Source organism: Aegilops tauschii, chromosome 3 (assembly GCF_002575655.3).
Source record: "Aegilops tauschii subsp. strangulata cultivar AL8/78 chromosome 3, Aet v6.0, whole genome shotgun sequence".
Classification (NCBI taxonomy): Eukaryota; Viridiplantae; Streptophyta; class Magnoliopsida; order Poales; family Poaceae; genus Aegilops; species Aegilops tauschii.
In genome coordinates this window covers 195510014-195534862 of record NC_053037.3, presented here as the reverse complement: position 1 = coordinate 195534862, position 24849 = coordinate 195510014, and positions in this window count along the sequence as shown.

The following is a 24849-nucleotide window of genomic DNA, read 5'->3' as shown; positions in this document are numbered from 1 at the left end:
GGTATGATTAGCCGGCTTATCAGGGTGGCCGTGAATCTGACAAGGTCGGTCCAATATCCTATCAAGGGCGGATGGTCTGTCCTGTTTGGCCTCAAATGGCTTCTTCCGTTGACCGGGTTTCGGATTGTGAAATCCGGCATTGACCGCTGTGTCACGCAATCTTTCACTATTGCTGCGACTGTTATGCTCGTTCAGTCGTGGCTTGCCGTTGCCGTCTCGGATTTCGGAAGTGCCCGGGTCGCCGGTGTTGTTGCTTTTGCGAGCGAGCCAGTTGTCTTCTCCCGCACAAAAGCGAGTCATTAGAGCGGTAAGGGCCATCATGGATTTAGGTCCTTCCTGGCCGAGGTGATGTGCTAGCCATTCATCCCGGACGCTATGTTTGAAGGCCGCGAGGGCTTCCACGTCCGGACAGTCGACAATTTGGTTCTTTTTTACTAAGAACCTAGTCCAGAGTTCCCTGGCTGACTCGCCGGGCTATTGGAGAACATGACTTAAGTCATCGGCATCTGGTGTCTGGACATATGTTCCTCGGAAGTTGTCACGAAAGGTGTCTTCCAGATCTTCCAAGCTGCCAATAGAATTTTCTGGCAAACTGTTTAGCCAGTATCGTGCTGGCCCCTTAAGCTTGAGAGGCAGGTATTTAATGGCATGAAGGTCGTCTTCGTGAGCCAAGTGGATATGGAGGAGGAAGTCCTCAATCCATACTGCGGGATCTGTTGTTCCATTGTATGATTCGATGTTGATGGGTTTAAACCCTTCTGGAAATTCATGCTTCATTACCTCGTTGGTGAAGCAGAGAGGGTGTGCGGCTCCTCTATGTTGGGCCACACTGTGAAGCACCTCCGGCAGACTCCACTTACGGTTTTCGGACCGAGAGTGCTCGGGTCTGTTGTGTCCGAATAGATAACCGTTATTACTGGCTGGGGCATGTCTCCGCGATCTGTGTGTCGATCTTGTGTGTCCTGTTCTACCCTCCGGGTCTTGCTGGATGTTGCAAGTGTTCCCCTGAGCTTCTTTATTCTTGCTTGGACGGCCGGATGGGTTGGTATGGTGCTCAGCTGGGGCTGTTGCTTTGCCCGGACCGAACTGTGGTCGACCTACCGGCTTATTCGATGGTGGTGTGGGCTCCAAGGCCATGCCATCGTACTGAGGGAGCCACCTACTATTGTGGTGGCTTTTGTCTGGGACGCTAAGGCCGTATACTTCGGCGGCCAGGACCTCGGTCCATCTATCGTTGAGCAAATCTTGGCTCACTTGAAGCTGTAGTTGCTTCCTCCTTAGGCTCCTTGAAGTTGCTATGAGCCGGCATTTAAAGCGCTCCTGTTCTAGGGATTCCTCAGGCACGATGAATTCTTCGTTGCCAAGGCTCTCTTCTTCCTCGGAGAATGGAAGATAATTACTATCCTCCGAGTCTCCGTATGTGGCCTGTTCATCAGGGCTATCCTGCCCGCTTTCCTGGTCCTCCTGTTTGGCTCCTGTCTCAACAGGGTCTTCGTTGTGCGGAGTATTATCACCTCCGATGCTAGTATTGTTTTCTCTTGAGTGACGTGACTGAGGGTGGCGCCTAGGGCGCCGGTGTTCGGACTATGTACCAGGAGGCTTATCCTCGACTAGATCCTCCTTGTCATCATCGAGATCGTCGTTGGGTGTGTCTACCATACACACGTCATACCAGGAAGTGGTCGCCCCGTGTCTAGCGGATAGTAAGCTCTAGCTTTGCCCCTCATCATCGGCCAGACCGTCGATGTCTTCGGAGCAGGGGTCAGGCATGTTGGTTGGGTCTTCGACGGTGGCAATGAAGTGGGTGGCGGGTGGGAAGCAAAATTCTCCATCATCCGCCGTAAGGTCGAACCGAACATAGTTCGGCGACGAACCGTCTGCTAGGGATATGTTTTTAGAGGTATTAGTAGGTCGCCCATGGGCCAGTGTTGGAAGATATCCGCGGCACTGAACTTGAAGATCGATAGCCGACCGAGTTCGGTATCCGTGGGCTCGCAGGGTTCGGAACTCGATACTGGAGACAAGTCCGGGGTTCCATTGATGCAAGTATCATACGAAGTGGAATCTACATGCGGGTCCAACGCCGCCGAGTTGGTAGCCCCCATGATGGGGTTGAGTTTCCTATCTTCGGACGACTTGATCTGCTCCGGATCTAAGGCCAGCGTTGTTACAGGAACTATCTCCTGGATGCGGCCCGATGACAGGTTTAAGCCATGTTCATCGAGGCGATGGGGAGCGGTTGCCGCGGTCTCGAATCCGTCGAAGATCAAGTCTCCACGGATGTCCGCGACGTAATTCAGGCTTCCAATTCTGACTTGGTGGCCAGGGGCGTAGCTATCGATCTGCTCCAGGTGGCCGAGCGAGTTGGCCCGCAGTACGAAGCCGCCGAATACAAAGATCTGTCCGGGGAGGAAGGTTTCTCCCTAGACCACGTCCTTACTGATGATTGAAGGGGCCATCAAACCTTTCGTCTACGGCATAGTGGAACTCTCAATGAAAGCACCAATGCCAGTGTCAAAACCGGCGGATCTCGGGTAGGGGGTCCCGAACTATGCGTCTAGGATCGATGGTAACAGGAGACGGGGGACACGATGTTTACCCAGGTTCGGGCCCTCTCTATGGAGGTAATACCCTACTTCCTGCTTGATTGATCTTGATGAATATGAGTGTTCCAAGAGTTGATCTACCACGAGATCGTAATGGCTAAACCCTAGAAGTCTAGCCTATGAGTATATGGTAATGAATCTGTCCTATCCGGACTATGCTCTCCGGTTTATATAGGCACCGGAGAGATCTAGGGCTATATGAGGTCGGTTTACATAAGAGGGAATCTTCATAGTCGGTCGCCTAGCTTGCCTTCCACGCCAAGGAGAGTCCAATCCGGACACGGGTATAGTCTTCAGTCTTTGTGTCTTCATAGCCCATCAGTCCGGCCCATGGATAACAGGCCGGACGCCCGAGGACCCCTTAGTCCAGGACTCCCTCAGTCGGTATGTTACTTGCCCGAGATTCGATCGTCGGTATCTTCATACCTAGTTCAATATCGTTACCGGGAAGTCTCTTTACTCGTTCCGTAATACATCATCTTGTACCTAAATCGTTAGTCCTTTTGCTTGCAAGCTTCTTGTGATGTGTATTACCGAGAAGGCCCAGAGGTACCTCTCCGATACATGGAGTGACAAATCCCAATCTAGATCCATGCCAACTCAACAGACACCTTCGGGCAAACCTGGAGAGCATCTTTATGATCACCCAGTTACGTTGTGACATTTGATAGGACACAAGGTATTCCTCCAGTATCCAGGAGTTACATGATCTCATGGTCGAAGGAATATGTATTTGACAATAAGAAAGCAGTAGCAATAAACTGAACGATCATATGCTAAGCTAATGGATGGGTCTTGTCCATCACATCATTCTTGAAAGATCGAGGATGTCGCCTAGAAGGGGGGGTGAATAGGTGCTTTAAAATAATTACAGTTTCGATGTGAACAAATGCGGAATAGACCTAGTGGTTAATTTGTCAAGCACAAAACCTACAACAACTAGGCTCACCTATGTGCACCAACAACTTATTCTAAGCAAGATAAATAACTATGTGATAGCAAGATATATAACATGAAATACTATGGCTATCACAAAGTAAAGTGCATAAGTAAAGGGCTCGGGTAAGATAATCGAGGCACGCAGGGATGACGATGTATCCCGAAGTTCACACCCTTGTCGATGCTAATCTCCGTTTGAAGCGGTGTGCAGGCACAGTGCTTCCCAAGAAGCCACTAGGGCCACCGTAATCCTCTCACGCCCTCGCACAATGCAAGATGTCGTGATTCCACTAACGGAACCTTGATGGCGGTGAACGAATCCTTACACTTTGGTAACCCTTGGGGGCGGTCTCCGAACCCGTACACTTTGGCAACCCTTGGGGCGGTCACTGTACCCGTCAAATTGCTCGGGGCGATCTCCAGAACCTATTTGGAGACCCCGACACTTGCCCGGAGCTTTACACCATAATGATTGAGTCCAAACACCACCAACCGTCTAGGGCGCCCAAGCACCCACGAGGAACAAGCTCAATGGTACCAATGACCCAAGAGTAATAAGCTTCTCAACTTGTAGCTTCTAGGTATCACCATGGAGAACTCAAACCGCTGCACCAAATGCAATGGCAACGGCACATGGAGTGCCCAAGTCCTTCTCTCCAAAATCCCACCAAAGCAACAAATGCTAGGGAGGAAAATGAGAGGAAGAATGAATAAGAGAACACGAAGAACTGCAAGATCTAGATCCAAAGGATTCCCCTCACATAGAGGAGAAAGTGATTGGTGGAAATGTAGAGCTAGATCTGCTCTCTCCTTTCCCCCCCCCAAAACTAGCAAGAATCCATGGAGGGATTGAGAGATAGCAAGCTCGAAGAGGGTCAACAATGTGGGGCAAATGCGAGCTCAAAGGATAAGGTTCACTGGGGAAGAAGACCCCCTTTTATAGGCACCCCCGAATCCAACCGTTCTGCACTCAGGTCGTGCACAAGTGGTACTACCGCTGCCTAGAGCGGTACTACAGCTTATAAGCGGTACTACCATTGCCCAGAGCGGTTCTACCTCTTATAAGCAGCACTACCGAGCGGTACTACCTCTTATAAGCGGTACCAATGCTCAAAAAACTAACCTGCGAATGAAATTGCCATAACTTTTGCGTACGAGCTTCGAATTCGACGAAATAAAGTTTGTTGGAAAGCTAAAGACAAGGGCCAACACAATCTTCATAGAGATATCAAGAAATGGCAATTGAGAAAATATCCAAAAAAATGGTGAGAACCCTTTATCAAATAAGACCGACAAAAACTCCAACACCAAAAACGCAAAGGAAGATGCATATGAAATGGGTTTTCGATGAACTAGAGCTTGTCACGAAGAAGACCAAAAGCTCCTAAAGTTGGAAAGTGAAAAGAAAAACAAGAACCAAGAAAGATGATGCAAGGATTCAATGGTTTCAGCTCTCTACAAACGATACGATCAAGCTACCAACTTGAAAGCCCCCCTTGATAGTACGACAGTCGATCGTATAACCCAGTCTGCCAACTACCACCATGAGACCGGTAAAATAGAAAATATATCAAGGGCAAACCTTTGCCTTGCGCATCGTCTACTTGAGCTAGATGATGATGATCTTGACTCCCTCAAGTTGGACCACCTTTTTTAATTGCGTTGGCTTGATGAAGACTAGTTGATTGCTCCCCATACTCCACTATGGGTGAGCCACTCTTCGGCACATCTTCACACTTGAACTTGCACACCGCAATCTTGATAATGATCACCCCTTGATGTCATCATCTCCATGGGTTGTATAATATCTTCCTCTTGACGCAAGCCCATGGAAACATACCTAACCCCACATAGAACTCTCACGTAGATCATGGGTTAGTACACAAAGCATAATGGACAATGCTTACCATACCAAGGGATCACTTGATCCCTCTCAGTACATATTGTGTGCTTTGTGTGTTGATCAACTTGAATCACTCTATGTACTTAGTCTTGATCAACCTTGAGTCTTTCCAACTTTGTTCATTTGGATGATGTCTTGAAGGTAAACATGAATGATCACACAATCTTCTTCTTCAAAACATGCTTGCACATAGAACTCTCACATGACCAATCTTTGGATAATTCCTTGAAAAGCACCTTGGCCACACACATAAACTCCTTGAAACCAACACATGGACTTCAAGACAAGCCTATGGAAAAATCCTTCAAATATAACTCAATGCAACCATTAGTCCATAGAGATTGTCATCAATTACCAAAACAAAACATGGGGGCACTGCATGTTCTTTCAATTATCCTAATGATGTGACCCCATTATCAAGTGACAACACATGTCAATGGTTAGGAAACCTTAACCATCTTTGATCAACGAGCTAGTCTAGTAGTGGATCACTAGGGACACAGTATTTGTTTATGCATCCACACATGTATTTAAGTTTCCGATCAATACAATTCTAGCATGAATAATAAACCTTTATCATGAATAAGGAAATATAATAATAACAACTTTATTATTGCCTCTAGGGCATATTTCCATCAGTCTCCCACTTGCACTAGAGTCAATAATCTAGATTACATATTAATGAATCTAACACCCATAGAGTTTTGGTGATGATCATGTTTTGCTCGCGGAAGAGGTTTAGTCAACGGGTTTGCTACATTTAGATCCGTATGTACTTTGCAAATTTCTATCTCTCCATCCTTGACCTTTTCACAAATGGCGTTGAAGCGTCTCTTGATGTGTTTGGTTCTCTTGTGAAACCTGGATTCCTTCGCTAAGGCGATTGCTCCAGTGTTGTCACAAAATATTTTCATTGGACCCAATGCACTGGGTATTACACCCAATTACGTCAATCTGCAAATATCGAATGATGCTTCGACAGATTCAGTCATCCATTCAGCTTTGAAATCGGAGACAAGGAAAACTTCATAGAAGCGCCGCGGATCAATATAGAGATGCGAACCAATATCCTTTTCCTGGTGGGCTCTGAAGTACTCGTCTTTTGCGCAAGGCCTCGTGTAAAAAAACTTCCAACCACGTCCTCCTACCTCGCCCATTTGCGGAGATCATCTACATTTTGCTCCGTGTCGAGCTCCAGCCGGCCCAAACGTTTTCCTTCGGGAGGGCATAAAATCGCATTCTTTCTGTAGGATATGAACTCCTTCATCCAAATTCCTTCATGTGCTGCTTCCGAAGCAACTATGTACTCCGCTTCACACATAGATCCCGCCACGATGATCTACTTGGAACTGCACCAACCGACGTCTCCACCATTCAATATAAATACGTATCTGGTTTGTGAATTATAGTCATTCGGATCAGTGTCGAAACTAGCATCGACGTAACCTTTTACGACGAGCTCTTCGTCACCTCCATAAACAAGAAACATGTCCTTGGTCCTTTTCAGGTACTTCAGGATGTTCTTGACCGCTGTCTAGTGATCCACTCCTGGATTACTTTGGTACCTCCCGGCCAAACTTATGGCAAGGCACACATCAGGTCTGGTACGGGTGAGAAAGTCTCATTGTAGTCAACCCCTTGAACTTGTCGAAAACCTTTTGCGACAAGTCGAGCTTCGTAGAAAGTGATATTACCATCAGCGTCCGTCTTCTTCTTGAAGATCCATTTATTTTCAATGGCCTACAGATCATCGGGCAAGTCCGCCAAAATCCACACTTTGTTCTCATACATGGATCCTATCCCAGATTTCATGGCCTCAAGCCATTTATCAAAATCTGGGCTCATCATAGCTTCTTCATAGTTCGTAGGTTCACCGTTGTTGAGCAACATGACTTCCAGGACAAGATTAACGTACCACTTTGGTGCAAAAAATGCTTTGGTCGACCTACAAAGTCAGTAGTAACTTGATCCGAAGTTTCATGATCATCATCATTAGCTTCTTCTCTAGTAGGTGTAGGTGATACGTCTCCAATGTATCTATAATTTTTGATTGTTCCATGCTACTATATTATCTGTTTTGGATGTTTTATATGCATTAATATGCTATTTTATATGATTTTTGGGACTAACCTATTCACCTAGAGTCCAATGCCAGTTCCCGTTTTTTCCTTGTATTAGAGTTTCGCAGAAAAGGAATACCAAACGGAGTCCAAATGGAATAAAACTTTTGCGATGATTTTTCTTGGACCAGAAGACACCCAGGAGACTTGGAGTGCAAGTCAGAGGAGCTTCGAGGCAGCCACAAGGGTTGAGGGTGCGCCCCCGACCTTGTGGGCCCCTCGTTGATCTCTTGACCTAGATCTTCCTCCTATATATACTCTTATACCCCAAAAACATCCAAGGGAGCCACGAAACCACTTTTCCACTGACGCAACCTTCTGTACCCGTGAGATCCCATCTTGGGGCCTTTTCGGCGTCCTGTCGGAGGGGGATTCTATCACGAAGGGCTTCTACATCAACACCATTGCCTCTCCGATGAAGCGTAAGTAGTTTACCACAGACCTACGGGTCCATAGCTAGTAGCTAGATGTCTTCTTCTCTCTCTCTTTGATTCTCAATACAAAGTTCTCCTCAATGTTCTTGGAGATCTATTCGATGTAATATTCTTTTGTGGTGTGTTTGCCGAGATCTGATGAATTATGGATTTATGATCAGCTTATCTATGAATATTATTTGAATCTTCTCTGAATTCTTATATGCCCGATTTGATATCTTTGCAAGTCTCTTCGAACTATCGATTTGGTTTGGCCAACTAGATTGGTTTATCTTGCAATGGGAGAAGTGCTTAGCTTTGGGTTCAATCTTGCAGTGTCCTTTCCCAGTGACAGTAGGGATAGCAAGGCACGTATTGTATTATTTCCATCGAGGATAAAAAGATGGGGTTTTCATCATAATGCTTGAGTTAATTCCTCTACATCATGTCATCTTGCTTAATGTGTTACTCTGTTCTTTATGAACTTAATACTCTAGATGCATGCTGCATAGCGGTCGATGTGTGGAGTAATAGTAGTAGATTCAGAATCGTTTCGGTCTACTTGACATGGACATGATGCCTATATTCATGATCATTGCCTTAGATATCGTCATAACTTTGGGCTTTTCTATCAATTGCTCGGCAGTAATTTGTTCACCCACCATAATAATTTCTATCTTGAGAGAAGCCTCTAGTGAAGCCTATGGCCCTCGGGTCTATTTTCCATCATATAAGTTTCTGATCTACATTTTTAGTTTCCTATTTACTTTATTTGCAATCTTTTACATTCCGTTCCATATACCAAAAATATTACTTTACCGTTTATCATCTCTATCAGATCTCACTTTGCAAATAACCGTGAAGGGATTGACAACCCTTATCGTGTTGGGTGCAAGTTGGTGTTTGTTTGTGCAGGTATTCGTTGACTTGAGCGTTGGCTCCTACTGGATTGATACCTTGGTTCTCTACTTTGCTGCATCACCCTTTCCTCTTCAAGGGAAAAACCAACGCAAGCTCAAGAGGTAGCAGGAAGAATTTCTGGCGCCGTTGCCGGGGAGATCTACGCCAAGTCAAGACATACCAAGTACCCATCATAAACTCTCATCCCTCGCATTACATTATTCACCATTCGCCTCTCATTTTCCTCTCCCCCACATCTAAAACGATTTTCGAAAAGATTCGCCTTTTCTTCGCCCCTCTTCCGTTCGTCTTCTTCTTCGTTTGGCTTTCGTGTGCATATCTCGCTCCAATGGCTAGCCCTTTCTCTCTTCCTTTGTCTCACGACTTTAAAGTTCTTCACTTCAAACAAAGACAAGGAGAAAACTTAAAAGGTGCTTGGTATAGGACGATATAATCCTATCGTAATTGCACTATAGAAGGAGATTTCAACATTTTACTTTGTGATTTTCATGTTGGGCTAACCATATCCCATAGACAACTCTTGGGTTTTGCCGCAAAAGGGAATTTTATTGAAATTGATCCCAGTATTGCGTATGAGGTTATAGAGGGAATAGTAGGAGTACTACCCCCACAAAGGACTACATTATACTCAAGAAGGGACTCAAGTTTTTGAGAAACTATGCGAAGTAACAATTTTTTTGCAAAAATCTCTTGAACCTTCACCGCATGAATATGTTGACCACTCTTTGAATAAGCGGTTGGATGCTTTAGATCTAAAAATCTCCAAAAATGACAGGAAGCGTAAGGAACCTCCCGGATTCGAGCATAACTCCATTAAAAGGATAAATACCAAAGATGAGAATACTTAGATCTATTCATGTTTTATGCCTTGCTAAGGGCGTTAAATGATAGCGCTTGTTGGGAGGCAACCCAATTTTATGTTATGTTTTTGCCTTTTAGGTTCTGTTTTGCTTTGAATAAATCATCTAGCCTCTGATTAGATGTGGTTTTATGTTTTAATTAGTGTTTGTGCCAAGTAAGACCTTTGGGTTAGCTTACAGTGATGGTTGATTTAATCTTGCTGAAAAACACCAGATACTTTGCACTCAGTCGCAGAATCGTTTAAAATCACAAAAGCGTGATAAAATCCTGAATTTTTTCCCATAGATTTATACAAATTGCCCCTGCTTTCCTGATTTTTCAGAATTTTTTGAGTTACAGAAGTATGCGAACTTTCCAGATTGCTACAGACTGTTCTGTTTTTGACAGATTCTGTTTTTCGCGTGTTGTTTGCTTATTTTGATGAATCTATGGCTAGTATCGGGGGGTATGAACCATGGAAAACTTTGAATATAGTAGATATTACACCAATATAAATAAAAATGAGTTCACAATAGTACCAAAAGTGGTGATTTGTTTTCTTATACTAACGGAGCTTACGAGATTTTCTGTTGAGTTTTGTGTTGTGAAGTTTTCAAGTTTTGGGTGAGGATTTTTGATGGACTATGGAATAAGGAGTGGAAAGAGCCTAAGCTTGGGGATGCCCAAGGCACCCCAAGGTAATATTCAAGGATTTCAAAAAGGCTAAGCTTGGGGATGCCCCGGGAAGGCATCCCCTCTTTCGTCTTCGTCTATCGGTAACTTTACTTGAGGCTATATTTTTATTCACCACATGATCTGTGTTTTGCTTGGAGCGTCTTGTATGATTTGAGTCTTTTCTTTTTAGTTTTCCACAATCATCCTTGCTGTACCCACCTTTTGGGAGAGACACGTATGAATCATGATTTATTAGAATGCTCTATGTGCTTCACTTATATCTTTTGAGCTAGGCAATTTTGCTCTAGTGATTCACTTATATCGTTTTAGAGCATGGTGGTGGCTTTATTTTATAGGAATTGATGAACTCTCGCACTTCACTTATATTATTTTGAGAGTCTCTAAACAACATGGTAATTTGCTTTGGTTATAAAATTAGTCCTAATATGATAGGCATCCAAGAGGGATTTCATATAAAGTGCATTGAATACTATGTGAAGTTTGATTCCTTATGATTGTTTTGTGACATGAGGATGGTGATATTAGAGTCATGCTAGTGAGTAGTTGTGAATTTGAGAAATACTTGTGTTAATGTTTGTGAGTCCCGTAGCATGCACGTATGGTGAACCGTTATGTAACGAAGTTGGAGCATGAGATGTTTTTTGATTGTCTTCCTTATGAGTGGCGGTCGGGGACGAGAGATGGTATTTTCCTACCAATCTATCCCCCTAGGAGCATGCACGTAGTACTTTGTTTCAATGACTAATAGATTTTTGCAATAAGTATGTGAGTTCTTTATGACTAATGTTGAGTCCATGGATTATACACACTCTCACCTTTCCGCCATTGCTAGCCTCTCTAGTACCGCGCAAATTTCGCCGGTACCATAAACCCACCACATATCCTTCCTCAAAACAGCCACCATACCTACCTATCATGGCATTTCCATAGCCATTCCGTGATATATTGCCATGCAACTTTCCACCGTTCCGTTTATTATGACATACATCATCATTGTCATATTGCTTTGCATGATCATGTAGTTGACATCGTATTTGTGGCAAAGCCACCGTTCATCACTTTTTTTATACATGTCGCTCTTGATTCATTGCACATCCCGGTACACCGCCGGAGGCATTCACATAGAGTCATATTTTTGTTCTAGTATCGAGTTGTAATTTTTGAGTTGTAAGTAAATATAAATGTGATGATTTTCATTATTAGAGCATTGTCCCATGTGAGAAAAAAAAGAGAAAGGCCAAATAAAAAAAGAAGGCCCAAAAAAAGGAGAAAGAAAAAAAAGAAAGAAAGAAATGAGAGAAAAAGAGAGAAGGGACAATGTTACTATCCTTTTTGCCACACTTGTGCTTCAAATTAGCACCATGATCTTCATGATAGAGAGTCTCCTATGTTGCCACAATCATATACTAGTGGGAATTTTTCAATATAGAACTTGGCTTCTATATTCTGACGATGAGCTTCCTCAAACGCCCTAGGTCTTCATGAGAAAGCAATTTGGATGCACACCCACTTAGTTTTCTTTTCTGAGCTTTCATAAACTTATAGCTCTAGTGCATCCGTTGCATGGCAATCCCTACTCACTGACATTGATATCTATTGATGGGCATCTCCATAGCCCGTTGATACGCCTAGTTGACGTGAGACTATCTCCTCCTTTTTTGTCTTCTCCACAACCACCGTCTATTCCACCTATAGTGCTATGTCCATGGCTCACGCTCATGTATTTCGTGAAAAGTTGAAAAGGTTTGAGAACGTCAAAAGTATGAAACAATTGTTAGGTAGCTTTCCACATCAATAATTCTATTTTTATCATTTACCTACTCGAGGACGAGAAGGAATTAAGCTTGGGGATGCTTGATATGTCTCCAACGTATCTATAATTTTTGATTGTTCCATGCTATTATATTATCTGTTTTGGATGTTTTATATGCATTAATATGCTATTTTATATGATTTTTGGGACTAACCTATTAACCTAGAGCTCAGTGTCAGTTCCTGTTTTTCCTTGTTTTAGAGTTTCGCAGAAAAGGAATACCAAACGGAGTCCAAACGTAATAAAACTTTCGCGATGATTTTTGTTGGACCAGAAGACACCCAGGAGACTTGGTGTGCAAGTCAGAGGAGCTTTGAGGCGGCCACAAGGGTGGAGGGCGCGCCCAGTGGGGTAGGGTGCGCCCCCGACCTTGTGGGCCCCTTGTTGATCTCCTGACCTAGATCTTCCTCCTATATATATACTCTTATACCCAAAAAACATCCAGGGAGCCACGAAACCACTTTTCCACCGACGCAACCTTCTGTACCCGTGAGATCCCATCTTGGGGCCTTTTCCGGTGTCCTGCCAGAGGGGATTCTATCACGAAGGGCTTCTACATCAACACCATTGCCTCTCCGATGAAGCGTGAGTAGTTTAACACAGACCTACGGGTCCATAGCTAGTAGCTAGATGGCTTTTTCTCTCTCTTTGATTCTCAATACAAAGTTCTCCTCGATGTTCTTGGTGATCTATTCGATGTAATACTCTTTTGCGGTGTGTTTGCCGAGATCTGATGAATTGTGGATTTATGATCAGCTTATCTATGAATATTATTTGAATCTTCTCTAAATTCTTATATCCATGATTTGATATCTTTGCAAGTCTCTTCGAACTATCGATTTGGTTTGGCCAACTAGATTGGTTTTTCTTGCAATGGGAGAAGTGCTTAGCTTTGGGTTCAATCTTGCGGTGTCCTTTCCCAGTGACAGTAGGGGCAGCAAGGCACATATTGTATTGTTTCCATCGAGGATAAAAAGATGGGGTTTTCATCATAATGCTTGAGTTAATTCCTCTACATCATGTCATCTTGCTTAATGCATTACTCTGTTCTTTATGAACTTAATACTCTAGATGCATGTTGGATAGCGGTCGATGTGTGGAGTAATAGTAGTAGATGGAGAATCGTTTCGGTGTACTTGACATGGACATGATGCCTATATTCATGATCATTGCCTTAGATATCGTAATAACTTTGCGCTTTTCTATCAATTGCTTGGCAGTAATTTGTTCACCCACCGTAATAATTTCTATCTTGAGAGAAGCCTCTAGTGAAACTTATGGCCCCCGGGTCTATTTTCCATCATATAAGTTTTTGATCTACAATTCTAGTTTCCTATTTACTTTCTTTGCGATCTTTTACTTTTCGTTCCATATAACCAAAATACCAAAAATATTACTTCACCGTTTATCATCTCTATCAGATCTCACTTTGCAAAAAACCGTGAAGGGATTGACAACCCCTTATTGCATTGGGTGCAAGTGGGTGTTTGTGTGTGCAGGTATTCGGTGACTTGAGCGTTGTCTCCTATTGGATTGATACCTTGGTTCTTAAAAAATGAGGGAAATACTTACTCTACTTTGCTGCATCACCCTTTCCTCTTCAAGGGAAAAACCAACGCAAGCTCAAGAGGTAGCAGTAGGCATCACTGGAACGATTTTCTCTGATGTGCTACTTTCCAATTCGAGAGAAGGTACAATTACCTCATCAAGTTCTACTTTCCTCCCACTCACTTCTTTCGAGAGAAACTCCTTCTCTAGACCCATTCTTGGCAACGAAGATCTTGCCTTCGGATCTGTTGTAGAAGGTGTACCCAATAGTTTACTTAGGGTATCCTACGAAGACGCACTTCTCCGGTTTGGGTTCAAGCTTATCAAGCTAAAGCCTCTTGAGATAAGCGTCACATCCCCAAACTTTAAGAAACGATAGCTTAGGTTTATTTCAAACCATAGTTCATACGGTGTCATCTCAATGGATTTAGACGGTGCCCTATTTAACGTGAATGCGGCTGTCTCTAATGCATAACCCCAAAATGTTAAAGGCAAATCGGTAGGAGACATCATAGAACGCACCATATATCTAATAAAGTACGGTTATGATGTTGACATACCATTACGCTGTGGTGTTCCAGGTGGCGTGAGTTGTGAAACAATTCCACATTGTTCTAAATGAAGGCCAAACTCGTAACTCAAATATTCGCCTCCATGATCAGATCGTAGAAACTTTATTTTCTTGTTACGATGATTCTCCACTTCACTCTGAAATTCTTTGAACTTTTCAAATGTTTCAGATTTGTGTTTCATTAAGTAGATAAACCCATACCTACTAGAATCATCTATGAAGGTCAGAAAATAATGATACCCGTCGCGTGCCTCAACACTCATCGGACTGCGTACATCGGTATGTATTATTTCCAATAAGTCATTAGCTCTCTCCATTGTTTTGGAGAACAGAGTTTTAGTTATCTTACCCATGAGTCATGGTTCGCAAGTATCAAAAGATTCATAATCAAGTGATTCCAAAAGTCCATCCACATGGAGTTTCTTCATGCGTTTTACACCAATATGACCTAAACGGCAGTGCCACAAGTATGTTGCACTATCATTATCAACTTTGCATCTTTTTTCATCAATATTATGAATATGTGTATCACTATGATCGAGATTTAACAAGAATAGACCATTCATCAAAGGTGCATGACCATAAATGATATTATTCATATAAATAGAGCAACCATTATTCTCTGACTTAAATGAATAACTGTCTCGCATTAAACAAGATCCATATATAATGTTCATGCTCAACGTAGCCACCAAATAACAATTACTGAGGTCTAAAACTAATCTCGAAGGTAGATGTAGAGGTAGCGTGCCGACGGCGATCACATCAACCTTGGAACCATTCCCGACGCGCATCGTCACCTTGTCCTTAGCTAATCTTTGTTTATTCCGCATCTCCTGTTTCGAGTTACAAATATGAGCAACCAAACTAGTATCAAATACCCAGGCGCTACTACGAGCATTAGTAAGGAACACATAAATAACATGTATATCAAATATACCTTTGTTCACTTTGCCATCCTTCATATCTGCCATGTATTTTGGGCAGTTCCACTTCCAATGACCATTCCCTTTGCAGAGGAAGCACTCAGTTTCAGGCTTGGGTCCAGCTTTGGGCTTATTCACGGGAGCGGAAGCTTGCTTGCCATTCTTTTTGAAGTTCCCTTTCTTTCCCTTGTCCTTTTTCTTAGAACTAGTGGTCTTGTTAACCATCAACACTTGATGCTCCTTCTTGATTTCTACCTCCATAGCCTTAAGCATTGCGAAGAGCTCGGGAATCGTTTTCGTCATCCCTTGCATATTATAGTTCACCACGAAGTCTTTGTAGCTTGGTGGCAGTGGCTAAAGAACTCTGTCAATAACACTCTCAACTGGAAGATAAATTCCCAGCTGAGTCAAGTGGTTATGATACCCAGGCATTTTGAGTATGTGTTCACTGACAGAACTGTTCTCCTCCATCTTGCAGCTATAGAACTTGTTGGAGACTTCATATCTCTCAACCCGGGCATTAGCTTGAAATATCAACTTCAGCTCTTCGAACATCTCACATGCTCAGTGGCATTCAAAATGTCTTTGAAGCCCCGGTTCTAAGCCGTAAAGCATGGCACACTAAACTACTGAGTAGTCATCAGATCAAGCCTTCCAGACATTCATAACATCTGCAGTAGCTCCTGCAGTAGGTCTGTCACCGAGCGATGCATCAAGGACATAATTGTTCTATGCAGCAATAAGGATAATCCTCAAGTTACGGACCCAGTCCGTGTAGTTGCTACCATCATCTTTCAACTTAGCTTTCTCTAGGAACCCATTAAAATTCAGGGGAACAGCAGCACGGGCCATTGATCTACAACATAGATATGCAAAACTATTAAGACTAAGTTCATGATAAATTAAGTTCAATTAATCAAATTACTAATGAACTCCCACTTAAATTAACATCCCTCAAGTTATCTAAGTGATACATGATCCAAATCAACTAACCCATGTCCGGTCATCACGTGAGATGGGGTAGTCATCAATGGTGAACATCTGTATGTTGATCATATATACTATATGACTCACGTTCGACCTTTTGGTCTTCAGTGTTCCGAGACCATGTCTGTACATGCTAGGCTCGTCAATTTTAACCCAAGTATTCTGCTTGTGCAAAACTGGCTTACATCCATTTTATGTGAATCTAGAGTCTATCACACCCGATCATCACGAGGTGCTTCGAAACGACGAACTTTAGCAATGGTGCATACTCCGGGAGAACACTTTTATCTTGAAATTTAGTGATGGGATCATCTTATAATGCTACCGCCGTTCTAAGCAAAATAAGATGCATAAAGGATAAACATCACATGCAATCAAAATATGTGACATGATATGACCATCATCATCTTGTGCTTTTGATCTCCTTCTCCAAAGCATCTTCATGATCTTCATCGTCACCGGCTCGACACCTTGATCTCCATCGTTGCGTCGGGGTCTTCTCACCAACTCTTGCTTCTAGAACTATTGCTAATGCATAGCAATAAAGTAAAGCAATTACATGGCGCTTGCATTTCATACAATAATTAAGAGACGACCCTAAGGCTCTTGCCGGTTGTCGATATTGCAAAACATGATCATCTCATACAACAATGTATATCACATCACGTCTTGGCCATATCGCATCACAACATACCCTACAAAAACAAGTTGGACGTCCTCTACTTTGTTGTTGTAAGTTTTACGTGGCTGCTACGGGCTTCTACCAAGAATCATTCTTACCTACGCAAAAACAACAACAGTGATTATCAAGTTTGTTATATTAACCTTCTTCAAGGACCGGCTGTAGTCAAATTCGATTCAACTAAAGTAGGAGAAACAAACACCTGCCAGCCACCTTTATGCAAAACAAGTTGCATGTCAGTCGGTGGAACCGGTCTCATGTGCGTGGAAATGTTAGGTTGGTCTGGGCCGCTTCATCCCACAATACCGCCGAATCAAAATAAGACGTTGGTGGTAAGCAGTATGACCATCACCACCCACAACTTCTTTGTGTTCTACTCGTGCATATCATCTACACATAGACCTGGCTCATAATGGCACTGTTGGGGAATGTTGCATGGAAAACAAAAAAATTCTACGCACACGCAAGATCTATCCATGGAGATGCATAGCAATGAGAGGGGAGAGTGTGTCTATGTACCCTCGTAGACCGTTAAGCGGAAGCGTTTATCAACGCGGTTGATGTAGTGGTACACCGGTCCGCCCGATCAAGTGCCGAAAGCACGACACCTCCGCGTTCAGCACATGTTCAGCTTGATGATGTCCTCGCCTTCTTGATCCAGCAAGCTGGGCGAAGTAGTAGATGAGTTTCGTAGCACGACGGGATGGTGACAGTGGTGATGCAACTTATCTCTGCAGGGCTTCGCAGAGCACTACAAAAATATGACCGAGGATGAACTAGAGGGAGAGGGGCGCCGCACACGGCTAGGGAATGGTGGTGTGTGTTGCCCCTCTCCCTCCACACATATACATAGGTGGGGGCAGGAGGGGAGGTAGCCTAGGGCAACCCCATGGGGGCTGTAACGCCCCGGACACACCTGCCGGTGGTCGTTACTCCTGGCGGGATCTAGACTAGCCCCACAGATCAATACTAGTATTTTCTGCGCACTTTGTCCTCACTCGTGCGCACATGGGAGCAACTTTCCGGTCGGTCACCCATCCTGAAATTACTCCAAGCTGAGCATGCTTAACTTTGGAGTTCTATCCGAATGGGCTTTTGGAAATGAAGGAATTCTTTATTGATATGAGTAGTCTATCATCCCTAATAAGCCAGGCTATCACATACACCCCCACTCAGAGGAATCGACGTCCTCGTCGGGCCACATGAATGTTCCCTCTTGTCACATACGTCTGTGCATCCAGTCCAGTACATGTGCCATGCCATGTGCCACGACCGGTCACAAACGTCATGAACAACATGACCGCGCTCCTGTCCGCAAACATCTATGTAATCGCGAGGGTCGGCTCTGATACCGACTTGTAACGCCCTGGACACACCCTCCGGTGGTCGTTACTCCTGGCGGGATCTAGACTGGCCCCACAGATCAATACTAGTCTTTTCTGCGCACTTTGTCCTCACTCTTATGCACCCGGGAGCAACTTCTGGTCGGTCACCCATCCTGAAATTACTCCAAGATGAGCACGCTTAACTATGGAGTTCTGTCCGAATGGGATTTCGGAAAAGAAGGAATTCCTTATTGATAAGAGTAGTCTGTCATCCCTAATAAGCCAGGCTATCACAGGGGCCGATAGCCACACTTGGCCCTTGCCCTAGTCGCGCCCCTCTTCCTGGGCGCACGGGGGGAAGGCAGGAGGGGGTGGCGCCCCCCTTTCCTTTCTCTCATGAGGAGGGGAAGGCAGGAGGCGCTAGCCTTCCCTCTTTTCCTCCCTTAGGGCCGACGACCTAGAGGTGGGCCACGCCAGCCCCTTGTGGGTTGGTGTGCTCCCCTTTTTTGGCCCATATGGCCCAATAACCTCCCGGGGCATCCCGGAACCCCTTCCGGTGATCCCATGCACTACAAAAAAATACACTTCCGTGATGATACGTGTTTGTCACAGTAGGTCACATTTTTTGTCATGCATGTACATCCATGACGATTTTATGACAGAATCAAGATAGTCATACCTGTGCTGTCGTAGAAGTGTTCCATGACATTAAAAAAATTATCATCACGGAAGTGTCCACTTCATGACGATAAATCGTGCGTCACAGAAGTGCTTTCGTCAAGGGTGACCGATACGCGGCATCCACCGTAATGGAACACCGTTAAGCTATTGGGTCCGGTTTTCGATCCGATAACCCGTTAACAGCCCGGACCAATGGAGATTTTCCACATGTAAAATCATCATTGGCTGGAGGAAACACGTGTCAGCTCCGCGTTGGCACAGGTGTCATTCATCCAATGGGCGAGATGCGCCTTTGCTATTGACACGTGGACCGGCCCAAAAGTGACCCATAAAGTTTAAATGGGCCGGCCCAACTAAAGGCCCGCAAGATTTTGCGGATCATAATGGGCAGGCCCAGCTAAAGGCCCACGAGATTTTGTGGACCATAATGGGCTGGCCCAGCTAAAGGCCCACAAGATTTTGCGGGCCATAATGGGCCGGCCCAGGTAAAGGCCCACAAGATTTTTGCGGGCCATAATGGGCCGGCCCAGGTGAAGGCCCACAAGATTTTTGTGGACCATAATGGGTCGGCCAGCTAAAGGCCAACGAGATTTCGCCGACATTAATGGGCCGACCCAGCTGTAGGCCCACAAGATTTTGAGGACCCTAGTAGACTAGCCCATTATCTGGCTGCCATCTTTTGGGCCAAATGCCGGCCCATGTTTGATCCGGTCCATTAATGGCCTGCCATGTTCTGGGCCTAACAATGGCCCATATGAGATCCGGCTCGTTAAAAGCCTACCATGTTCTGGGCCAAATTACGGCCCAGATCAGGTCCGGCCCTTTAAGAGGCTTTGGGCTAAATTATGGCCCATATCAGATTCGGCCCGTCAACTGGACGCTATGCTTTTGGGCCCACTTGCTAAAGGCTCATTTAGTAATTCGGCCTGATATTAGTTTCGGCCTGTTAAGGGCCCGTTTAACATTTCGGCCCTATATTAATTTCGGCCTGTTAAAAGCTTGTCATATAGTTGGGCCTAACTACGGCCCGGTTTGCATTCGGCCTGCTCGCAGCCGATAATCTGATTGGGCCAAACAAGGACCGAGAAAATTTTGGCCTACTAAAAGCCCAGGATTTGATTGGCACAATCATGGTCCGGGGTCCATTTCGGGCTGCTGCCGGCCCGTGAGCTGTTCGGCACGTTTCAGGCCCAACCTACTTCTCAGCCTCCTAAAAGCCCATTGAGTTTTCTTGCGAAAAGAGGGCCAGCGGTTTACTCGGCCTATTAAAGGCCCGAATCTACTAGTGGGCCAGTTTACATTTAGGCCTTTGAACGGACCAAGATGAAGGGGCCCATGATGCAGATCATACATCGTGATTGCATGACGGCCCGATTATGTACCGTAATTTTATGGTTTGGCCGATTATGCATCAAAGTTCGCCACTATAATAATAAAGCACAAGCAGACAACAGATTACATACACGGGGCATCAAAGATCGCCACCAGTGCAACTAAACACGCCGACAAAATAATATACAAAACCGACAGCACTTCAATAGAGTTCAAGAAAGGTTAGCCCTGCTGGGGAGCTGCATCGCAAGCAGCTGAGCAAGCTGATGAGGCTGCGCTTGTTTAACACTTATATCCTCCACACTCTGAAAGATAAACAAGCAGACATATGACAGGTTTTGCACATAAAAGTATCAGTGCTGACAATTCATCACATTTCTTACTGACGAATAAAGTGACACAGTTTAAAATTGCATTAACACAATATGGTATTGTTCAGGTCAAGACATGGCAGGAAATCACATTGTGAAGGAGTTGGCAGCTTCACGACACCACTCGATTACAGATCAAGAACTCATAAGTATCAATGGTTAGTGTGCTGTCAATTTATCCCATTTCAGATTGGCAAATAAAGGGACGGTTTAAAAAATAGTAGAATGATATGACATTGTTCATAATTAAGACATTGCAGAATATGACATTGTGCTGTAGTGGGTAGGTTCACCACACCACTCGATTACGGATCAAGAACAGAAGCATACATGCAGTGCAAAAGAAGATCACTTGCTCTGTATAGTTTAATTTACATGGTATGAAGAAGGAACTTGGTTGTACAATTGAAAAGTTAAATTGAGAAGGACAAACTTTTGTTTATGAACTACATAATAAACTTTAAACATGCAATTTGATGCAAACACCAAAAATAAGCAACTGTTGCAGTCATGCCTAACCAAATATACACAACAAAGTTTGAAGGCTTGAGAAGGACAAACTTACATTATTGGTGAAGACAGGCTCTATAAAGCCCTTGTCCATGCTGATGGGGGGGGGCAATTAAAGAAGTTTACCACAGAATCTTCTTCATAAGCATTGCCTTTATTCTACATTTTGTTAAGAGTAAATATAGATGTGATAATATAAGAAAAAATGGAGAATATTTAAGATAAGATGAAGAGTGATGCTACATAACCAAGTAGCTATAAATGTAAGTACAATGATACAGGCAAAAGGTACAGCCAAGAGCAATGCATAGCTAAACTTCTTCAGTACCATCGGTGTTATCCAACCTTATGGTAAGAGTAAATATAGATCTGATGTGTAGAAAATGGAGGGCAAAGGAAAATAAGCTGCAGAGTGATGGTACATGAACAACTACCTGTCAATATAAGTACACTGATAAAGCACAGCAAGTACTTACAAGAACAATGTAGAGCTAACAAATTTCATTGGCATTGGATATATTCTACACTAATGTAACCATTTATACAGATCAGATAATTTGGAGCGAACAATTGATAAGCAAGCTAGCATGCATACTGCTGTCACATAATGAACCAGGTATGTATGCAAGTACAGTGATACAGGACAACAGGTACTAACAAGAGCAAAGTAGCGGGCAGCATATTTGCGATATCCTGTCATTCTTTTCAAACTGGAATTCTTCTTCAAGCAGATTTCCTGCAAAAAAGATCCGTAAGGCACATGCGGAAAAGTAGAAGTTCAAATTGTCATGTGATTTCATAGACAGTACCTCATCCTGGGAACGAGGCCAGTGCATAAGAAGGTTTTTCCATTCAATGTCTTCTAAATTTAGCACAGGAGACTTCACTGGAAATTCGTTTATAGACTTGCCATCAAAGTGTGATTTTCTCAGGTAGCACCGATACTGCTGCAATGCTTCCTTGAAAAGCACAAGCAAGCTTTGCTCATCATGACTATCTAGATTGACCCTCGCCCACTTACAACAATGTAATGTAAATCATTGATGTGTTCAATAAGCAGAAACAGGAAAATAATAACCATGAATAATATCACTTACACGTAAGTTGGACAGGAAGATGTGAAAATGGTGTTTGTCTTCACTATAATCTTCCCATGATGGGAATATATGCACGTAGTCCCTAACAACATTGAAAGCATTGTCTTTTAAACTGGTAATAACTGGAATGGGGTTCCAATCTGCAGGAATTGGCCGTCTCTGCAGTTGGGATAGGTCTTCGGCCGGTGGACTTGCTGTACTTTTTGCTGGAGTGGGATTTTTCTGTGGTACGGCTGGTGCTATGGCAACTGAAATCGGTATACCTTTTGCTGGAGTGCAGGTCCTGTGTGGTGGGGCTAGTGGTGTGGCCACTGAAGTATGGGTACAGTCTGCTGGAGTCGGTCCTACATTTTGTGTCACTGGTTGGATGGCCAATATAAGTGGGGTGCTGTCTGATTTCTCCGGCACCACCACATTTTCCAAGGACTTTGCTGGTGCTCCTTTAGGTTCGGCAATCACCCTCTTCCTTTTTGATGTCTGATGCACAAGAACAATATTTGAGTGAAAAAACATGGTATGATGACACATGGAATATGTATTGATAATGGATGGGCATGGCATCTCGACATATATGATGCGTAAACTAAGCAGATGGCGGTGCAACAAAGTAGAAGAAATGCAAGACAAAATATGCAAGATACGCGCAATCAATAAAACCTTGCCAAATTAGAACAGGCACCTTGATGGGTGAACAGGACAGGCCATCTGCCTTTGACTCCTCGAGGTTAGAATAGTCATTAGGATCATATTCTGAACAAGAATCAACAGGTGGGGAGCGTATGAGTTTCATTGCATCCAGAGTGGCACTCAATGCCTTGGTGCCAATTTTGTAAGTCATTGTGGTGTTTCGCTTCAAGAGTGGACTGCTGCTAGTGCGACACAAAGCAGATACACAGATCATAGTGTAGATATAACAGGAAAACCATAAGCATCAGAGTAAAATCAGCAAAGTGGAACTTGCTGGAATATATGTGCTAGTATTGCCGGTACGGCTAGAAAGGCTTCGGATACCAGCTCTCTTCAACTGAAGGTGCGGTACTGTTAATATCAGTGTAACTCTCAAAGGCGACACAGCTCCTCGCATTTCATTGCTATTCTTATAGGATTCATGTGGGCAGGACACTACAAATCTTATTCCCATGTTTACAAAATCCTACGAATCAAAGAGGCCCGAAGAGTTCAAAGTGTCCATCACAAACGATCGTATAGACCTCTACACTGCAAATGTCCCTGCTCATTTTCACTACAAGGAACATACTGTACTACTATCATACTCCCTCCGTTCCAAAATATAAGTCTTGGTAGAGATTTCCACTATGGATCACATACAGATGTATCCAGATACATTTTAGAGTGTAGATTCACTCATTTTGCTCCATATGTAGTCCATGGTGGAATCTATACAAAGACTTGTATTTAGGAATGGAGAGAGTACTTATTAAAGAAGAACGGAAGAGGAACATGCTAAAGAAGAGCAAGCAGATTTTGGATAATAAAATGTTCGTTGCGCAGTGCCCACACATGATGAACCAGAGCGCATTAAGAAAGCAACTCCCTGCTGTCTCTCTATATGTGGTGCACATGCTTTTCAAAAGTAAAGCAGGAACATTAGCTGACCAATTAAATGTTATCTGTTTTAGTAATATCAGCATCATATCAGAGTCGTACTTGAGCAACAAGTTTGGAATTATGAGTGGCACGTTGTTTAGCTTGATGGATTCAGGAGCAGTGCTAAGCAGGTACGATGATGGTACTGAATATAAAGGCATGTCTGCATGCAAGTCGCGTGACTTTTGTCATTTGGGTCAGTCGGCCATTTCAGGCGGTTGGATGAAGATCCTATGTCTCCTAACCCTTCTTCTTCCTCGTCTCTGATTCTTCCCATACAGAACACCGCACGGGCCGCCGGCCGGACCACCGGCCCCCATCGCATGTGTTCCTTCGCCACCCCCACCCCCACCCCCGCCCTCACATGCGTCGAGTTTTCTTCGTTGGGCGAGGCCCCACCACCGCCCCACAACCACCGTCCCCACCCAAGCCCCTTCGTTCGCACCGTCGAACTCCGGCGAGCTCTGGAAAATCGACTGACCCAATTTTGAAATTTAGTCTACTGTAAATTAACTAGTGTGGAATATAAAAGGGGAAAACCATAAGCATTGGTAGTATAAAGTTGAGCGTGCCATGGCGGACCTGAAGGTGCAAACCGGACAAAGGCAACTTCGCAACCAATGTTTGCTTTCAACTAGCAAGTAAGTGATGGACAAGCAGTGGCGATCTATTTTCTTGCTGGGATAAATAAGTTGAGCAGATACGTGATACGTCCATTTTGCATCATGCTCTTATATAGTTATTTATTGCATTATGGGCTGTTATTACACATTATGTCACAATACTTATGCCTATTCTCTCTTATTTTACAAGGTTTACATAAGAAGGGAGAATGCCGGCAGCTGGAATTCTGGGCTGGAAAAGGAGCAAATATTAGAGATCTATTCTGCACAACTCCAAAAGTCCTGAAACTCCACGAAAGTTATTTTTGGAAATAATAAAAAATACTGGAAGAAGAAT